Source organism: Callospermophilus lateralis, assembly GCF_048772815.1.
Source record: "Callospermophilus lateralis isolate mCalLat2 chromosome 8 unlocalized genomic scaffold, mCalLat2.hap1 SUPER_8_unloc_1, whole genome shotgun sequence".
In the NCBI taxonomy this organism is placed as follows: Eukaryota; Metazoa; Chordata; class Mammalia; order Rodentia; family Sciuridae; genus Callospermophilus; species Callospermophilus lateralis.
In genome coordinates, this window is record NW_027510150.1 from 1,700,038 (window position 1) to 1,705,347 (window position 5,310).

General features: G+C 39.5%; 1 pseudogene; it reads left to right on the top strand.

Moving 5' to 3' along the window:
* Window positions 1-1,560: 1,560 nt before the first annotated feature.
* On the top strand, window positions 1,561-2,552 carry LOC143385808 (deubiquitinase OTUD6B pseudogene; annotated as a pseudogene).
* The last annotated feature ends 2,758 nt before the right edge of the window (window positions 2,553-5,310 follow it).

A 5,310-nucleotide genomic window follows, 5' to 3' on the forward strand; every position in this document is an offset into this window, starting at 1 on the left:
TTGGAGCCCATTGCTTAACTTTGCCATGCCAATTTTTTCTCTGTGGAATAGGGAGGATGGTAATACCATCTTCTTAGGGCAGTTGTGAGGACCCAAGGGGAGTCATTAAAGTTCTCACCGCTAAGATTACTACTTTGACTGTGGCCCACCTGAGCTAGGGGCCCTGGCAGGCACAAGTGCACAAACACCCAGCTGGCCAGGTGAGACCAATGCAGCCACCTAGCACCTGGGTTTTAATCCTTCCTGGTCATGGGGTGTGGTGGGGAGTGGATTCAGGGTCAGGGATAGGAATAGAAGGCCTCGAATGGCTAGTCCTGACCGCACCCCTAAGGTGGTCAGTGTAAAGGGGAGCACCCCAATCTGGTTCCAGACCAAGGTCCCCACGCAGCAGTGAGGGCAGAGGAGTGCAGGGAGGAGCAAAGTCTCCTGAGATCTCACTGCTTTGATAGGGGTGGCTGCAGTGACCCAAGAGGTGAGCGGAGGGCGGCGGTGTTGGCAGAGGTGGCCCCTGGGGGCTGAGGAGGGTGAGAGCCGCACAAACCCAGGCACAGGGCAGGGGAGTGAGGAGGCTGGCTTGCCTGTGTCTTTGGAGGCAACCCAGTGTGCCTGCAGCTGCAGCAGCACCGCCAGGTCCTCACTGTTCCAGGACCTGCAAGCATGGGGCATGGCTGCCAGGCCAGTAGTCAGTCCTCATGCTCCTGTGCGACTCTAGGGCCACTTCAGTTTCTGAGGGCAGCGGGTTGGTCCTTTTAGCCATGGCAGCACCACTTTGCTTTGTGCCAGGCACTTACCTTGTGTGCTCTAATTCTTGGGCTACACAGAGAAGTGCAGAGCCCTGCCCAAAGTCACATTGCTGGACGTGTGGGGTGGTCTTCCAACACCCATGGGCCTGCACCCCTTTCTTTTCTCTGGTCCTTCTCCCAGCGGTGCTCAAAGCTGGTCTCCTCAGTCCTGGTGGGGCTGCCAAGGGTGTGTCTGGGACTCACTCTGAAATTGGATGCAGTATGATTGGTGATTTCCTTGGGACAGGCTTTTTCCATGCCTTTTGTCTGATTCCTGAAAGGTCTTCCTCCCCTAAACTATCTTTGGGCCCTGTGTGAGAGCGCAGAGGTGGACTTTGAGTGACATTTGCACTCCAGGGGTGGGGTCAATAACCCAAGGAAAGTGGAATACTGGATCCGAAGACTTGTGTCAGGGTAAGGAAAGTTTGATTCCTGCTGAAGCACATGATTCCAGTCTGGAACAGTTGGTTGTCATCCATAGAACCAATCTCCTCTCCTTGGTGTTGAACTTTTGTTGAGCCCACTTTGATACTGAGCAATGAGGTTCTTAAATAACAGAACCTGCCTACACACATAAGTGAAAGTGGGTGCGATACTTTCACTTACATGTAAAAGAGAAATAAAGGGAGACAATACATGACATGCATTGCTGTCTCACTTATAACCAGAACTTTCAGCTGTGGTGGAAGACAGCATGCATTGGAGTGCTTGCACCTGTCGCTAATAAAGAAGTTTGAGTTGGTTAAAGAAAAAATATTAGGCTCCAACGCATGTGCCTGGCGACCCGGTCGTCATGGAATCAGACTTGACCGAAGAGCTTGATGAGGAGGAGCAGCTGATGAGAAGGCATAGCAAAGAGAAGAAGGAGTTGCAAGCCAAAATTCAGGGCATGAAGAATGCTGTTCCCAAGAATGACAAAAAAAGGAGGAAGCAACTCACTGAAGATGTTGCTAAGTTGGAAAAAGAAATGGAACAGAAACATAAAGAGGAACTGGAGCAATTGAGACTGACTTGCAAGGAGAATAAGATAGATTCTGTTGCTGTTAATATTTCAAACTTGGCACTTGAAAATCAGCCTCCTCGGATATCGAAAGCACAGAAGAGACAGGAAAAGAAAGCTGCATTGGAAAAGGAGCGGGAGGAAAGGATAGCTGAAGCTGAAACTGAGAACTTATCTGGAGCTAGACATGTAGAGAGTGAAAAACTTGCTTAGATATTGGCAGCCAGAGAGTTGGAAATTAAACAGATTCCATCTGATGGCCACTGTATGTATAGAGCCATTGAGGATCAATTGAAAGAACAGGACTGTGCTGTGACTGTGGCTGCCTTAAGAAGTCAAACTGCTGAATATATGCAAAGTCATGTGGAAGACTTTTTGCCATTTTTAACGAATCCTAATTCAGGAAATATGTATACTCCAGAAGAGTTTGAAAAGTACTGTGATGATATTGTAAACACAGCTGCATGGGGAGGCCAACTTGAGCTAAGAGCTCTGTCTCACATTTTACAAACACCAATAGAGATAATACAGGCAGATTCTCCTGCTATTGTAGTTGGTGAAGAATATTCCAAACAACCATTAATACTTGTATATATGAGACATGCATATAGGTTAGGAGAACATTATAATTCTGTTGCATGGTTGGTGAACACAGCTACTGAAAATTGCAGCTAGTTTAAAAAATGTTACACAGTTATGTTTTAGTACAGTGTGCCGATCTGAGTATTGCTACCAAGTGCTAAATTGTTCTAAATGCTACTGAAAACACAACTACCTGAAATCAATTTCAAAAATAAGCTTTTTAGAAATATGTCAGAGATAAACTTTAACCAGTATCCTCTTAATGATATTTTGAAACTTAAAAATTGATGTGGATAATATCACTTATAGACTAAGGTCATACCCTGTTTACTGATACATTTTATTATTTTTATTTATATAGCATCCTGGATATTTTGTTCTGTTTAAGTATACATTTTTGAATGTTTAAAAATTTTATCCCACTACTAAAATTTTCCAAAGAAAATTTCAGTGTAATTTTTCTAGAAGTGAAATGACTCATTGTCTGTCATTGTAATAAAGTGGTATTGTGATGACAAATTTAATTAATGCTTATAAAATGAACTTGACTGCAGTAACTTTAGTGTTGATGGGATTAGTGGGGTGAAGTTTTTATGTAGCCTGTCAGTGCAGCTAGGAAGCTTGCTTTAATAATTAAGAATTTTTAAATATTTATTCAGTTATTAAGTTTAAAGAAATGAGACAAAGTCAAAGGTAAATAGATATTCACTGTCAAATTTAAACCTCTAAAGATTAGAGATTTGCCTTCTATTTGTGTATAATTTTAACAAGACATAACAGAGCATTGTCTAATTCTTTTATTACTCTTTGCTGTTCTTGAACTTCAGACTGGAGTTAGTGCCATCATCTCTTGATTCTCAACTGCCTATTTTTATATTTTCTAGTGTGGTTTCTGTTCACTACTCAGCTGTTTTGCTTCTCCTGCATCCTTTACCACTAACTGACATTTTGTGGCCTCTCATTCTTTTCCTTCTGCAAGTTGAGGATTTTGCAGTGCAAAAGGTGCCAAGGCCACAATTTACTTCATGTTCTTTCGCTTTTCCAGTTTGTCTTACAAGAGCTGTCCCCTTTTGCTCATTCTCTAGGATTAGTAAAAGCCCTTGACACTATTTTGTTATAAATGCCACTTTCTTCAACTCAATTACTTGAGAATTCTAATATTGTATAAAGGGTTGAGTTGAAAGCCACTGTTTGGGCACCAAGAATTTCATAGTAAAATAAGTCAGCAGTAGTTTTCTGTGTAAGTTATTAATTTTAAATTTCAAATCAGTCATAATAGTGTTCTTTCTAAGAGATAATACCCACATATACAAATGTATCTGATAATTTATTATGTAAGGAAATATTATGAAAACGAGAACTATTTGGTTTGATCTGTTTTTCCCAAGTTAGAAATATAAGATATAAGGAGAAAAGATTTAGCATCAAGTTTATAACATTTGAATTTTTTTTTCATTCACAAAGTATTTATTGACTGTTTATCATGTGCCAGGTAAATGACAGTGTATGAGAAAATCAAACAAGTATCTGGGAACTCATAATGTTATTATAACATTGGAATTTTTGCTCCATTATAATTTTTATAAGGAAATATTGTGTTTATAATATTAAAAAATAGCTTCATACTGGGCTTGGTGGCACATGCCTGTAATCCCAGCAGCTTGGGAGGCTGAGGAAGGAGGATTGCAAGTTCAAGGCCAGCCACAGCAACTTAGTGACACTCTGTCTCAAAATAAAAAATAAAAAGAGCACTGGGGATTTGGCTCAGTGCTTAAGTGCCCCTGGGTTCAATCTCCAATATTAAAGAAAAAAAAGACTTCAGTCACACCTGGCCAGTAGTTAACAGTGTAGGAAGCTGGTCAGGACTGTGGTCAACTAGAGCAAGTAAGTACATTTTGCCTCCAAGCAATATATTCTGAAGGCTACCTGTTTTGTTACCTTTAATCTGAGTTTTTGGGGCATCTGAAGTTTATAAAAGAAGGAAACCAAAAATATTAAATGCTTTGGGTGTATTTTGAAGTAAATCTGTTACTTTAAAAATATCAGAAATAATAAAATATTATGAAACCTAGTTATTATAAATTCCACCATCATCAAAAGTATTCTAAAAATAACTCATTGGTGTTTTTCTTTTCTAAACAAGAAGAGTTAAAATATTCTTAATTATATGGTTGTATTTTTTTAAGGCACTAGGGCCTAGAATTGCTAAAGCAAGTGTTCTACTATTGAGCTGCATCCCCAGTTTATCTTATTTTCTGCTAACCTTTTTAATTAAAAAAAATAAACGGTCAGTACAGTTATGAACAAGATTTGTATGGTTAGCTGTTTTTTATAAAACTACAGATAAATATTTGTATAACTGAAAAAAAAGCTCTTCCCCACTCTGCCCCCCCCAATGGCAGATATTAGTTTAAAAACAGCATATGATACTGGGATATGGCTCAGTGGTGGAGGGCTTGCCCAGCATGTGCAGGGCCCTGGGTTCAATCCTTAGCACTACAGAGGGGGGAAAAAAGCAGCATATACTAATTTGGTTTGCTGTATGATGATGGTCTAATGGAAATTACATAAGCTTTCATTTGTCCTAATTTGGAAAATTATATGTCATTTCTGGAATATGTCTTTAGCCAGGAATTTTATCCACTTAAATATGTTTACAGCTTGTATAAAGCAAAAAAAAAAAAAAAAAAAAAAAAAGAATGTGTGTAACTATTATGAGCAATGTAGTTTTGCTCATATTATCTGATGTTTGCCAAAAGAATAAAAGATGAATGAATTAAATCAAAAACAAATTAGGATCTAGTTCAAACAAGAAAATGAAACAGAAAGATGAAGATGGAAACTAGGGAGAAGACACTTAGTGTTGGGATAACATTATTTATGCTAATAAAAAGGAGAAGCTAGATTGAAGTAGAGATGACATGCCAAGATCAATTACAGGCTGCC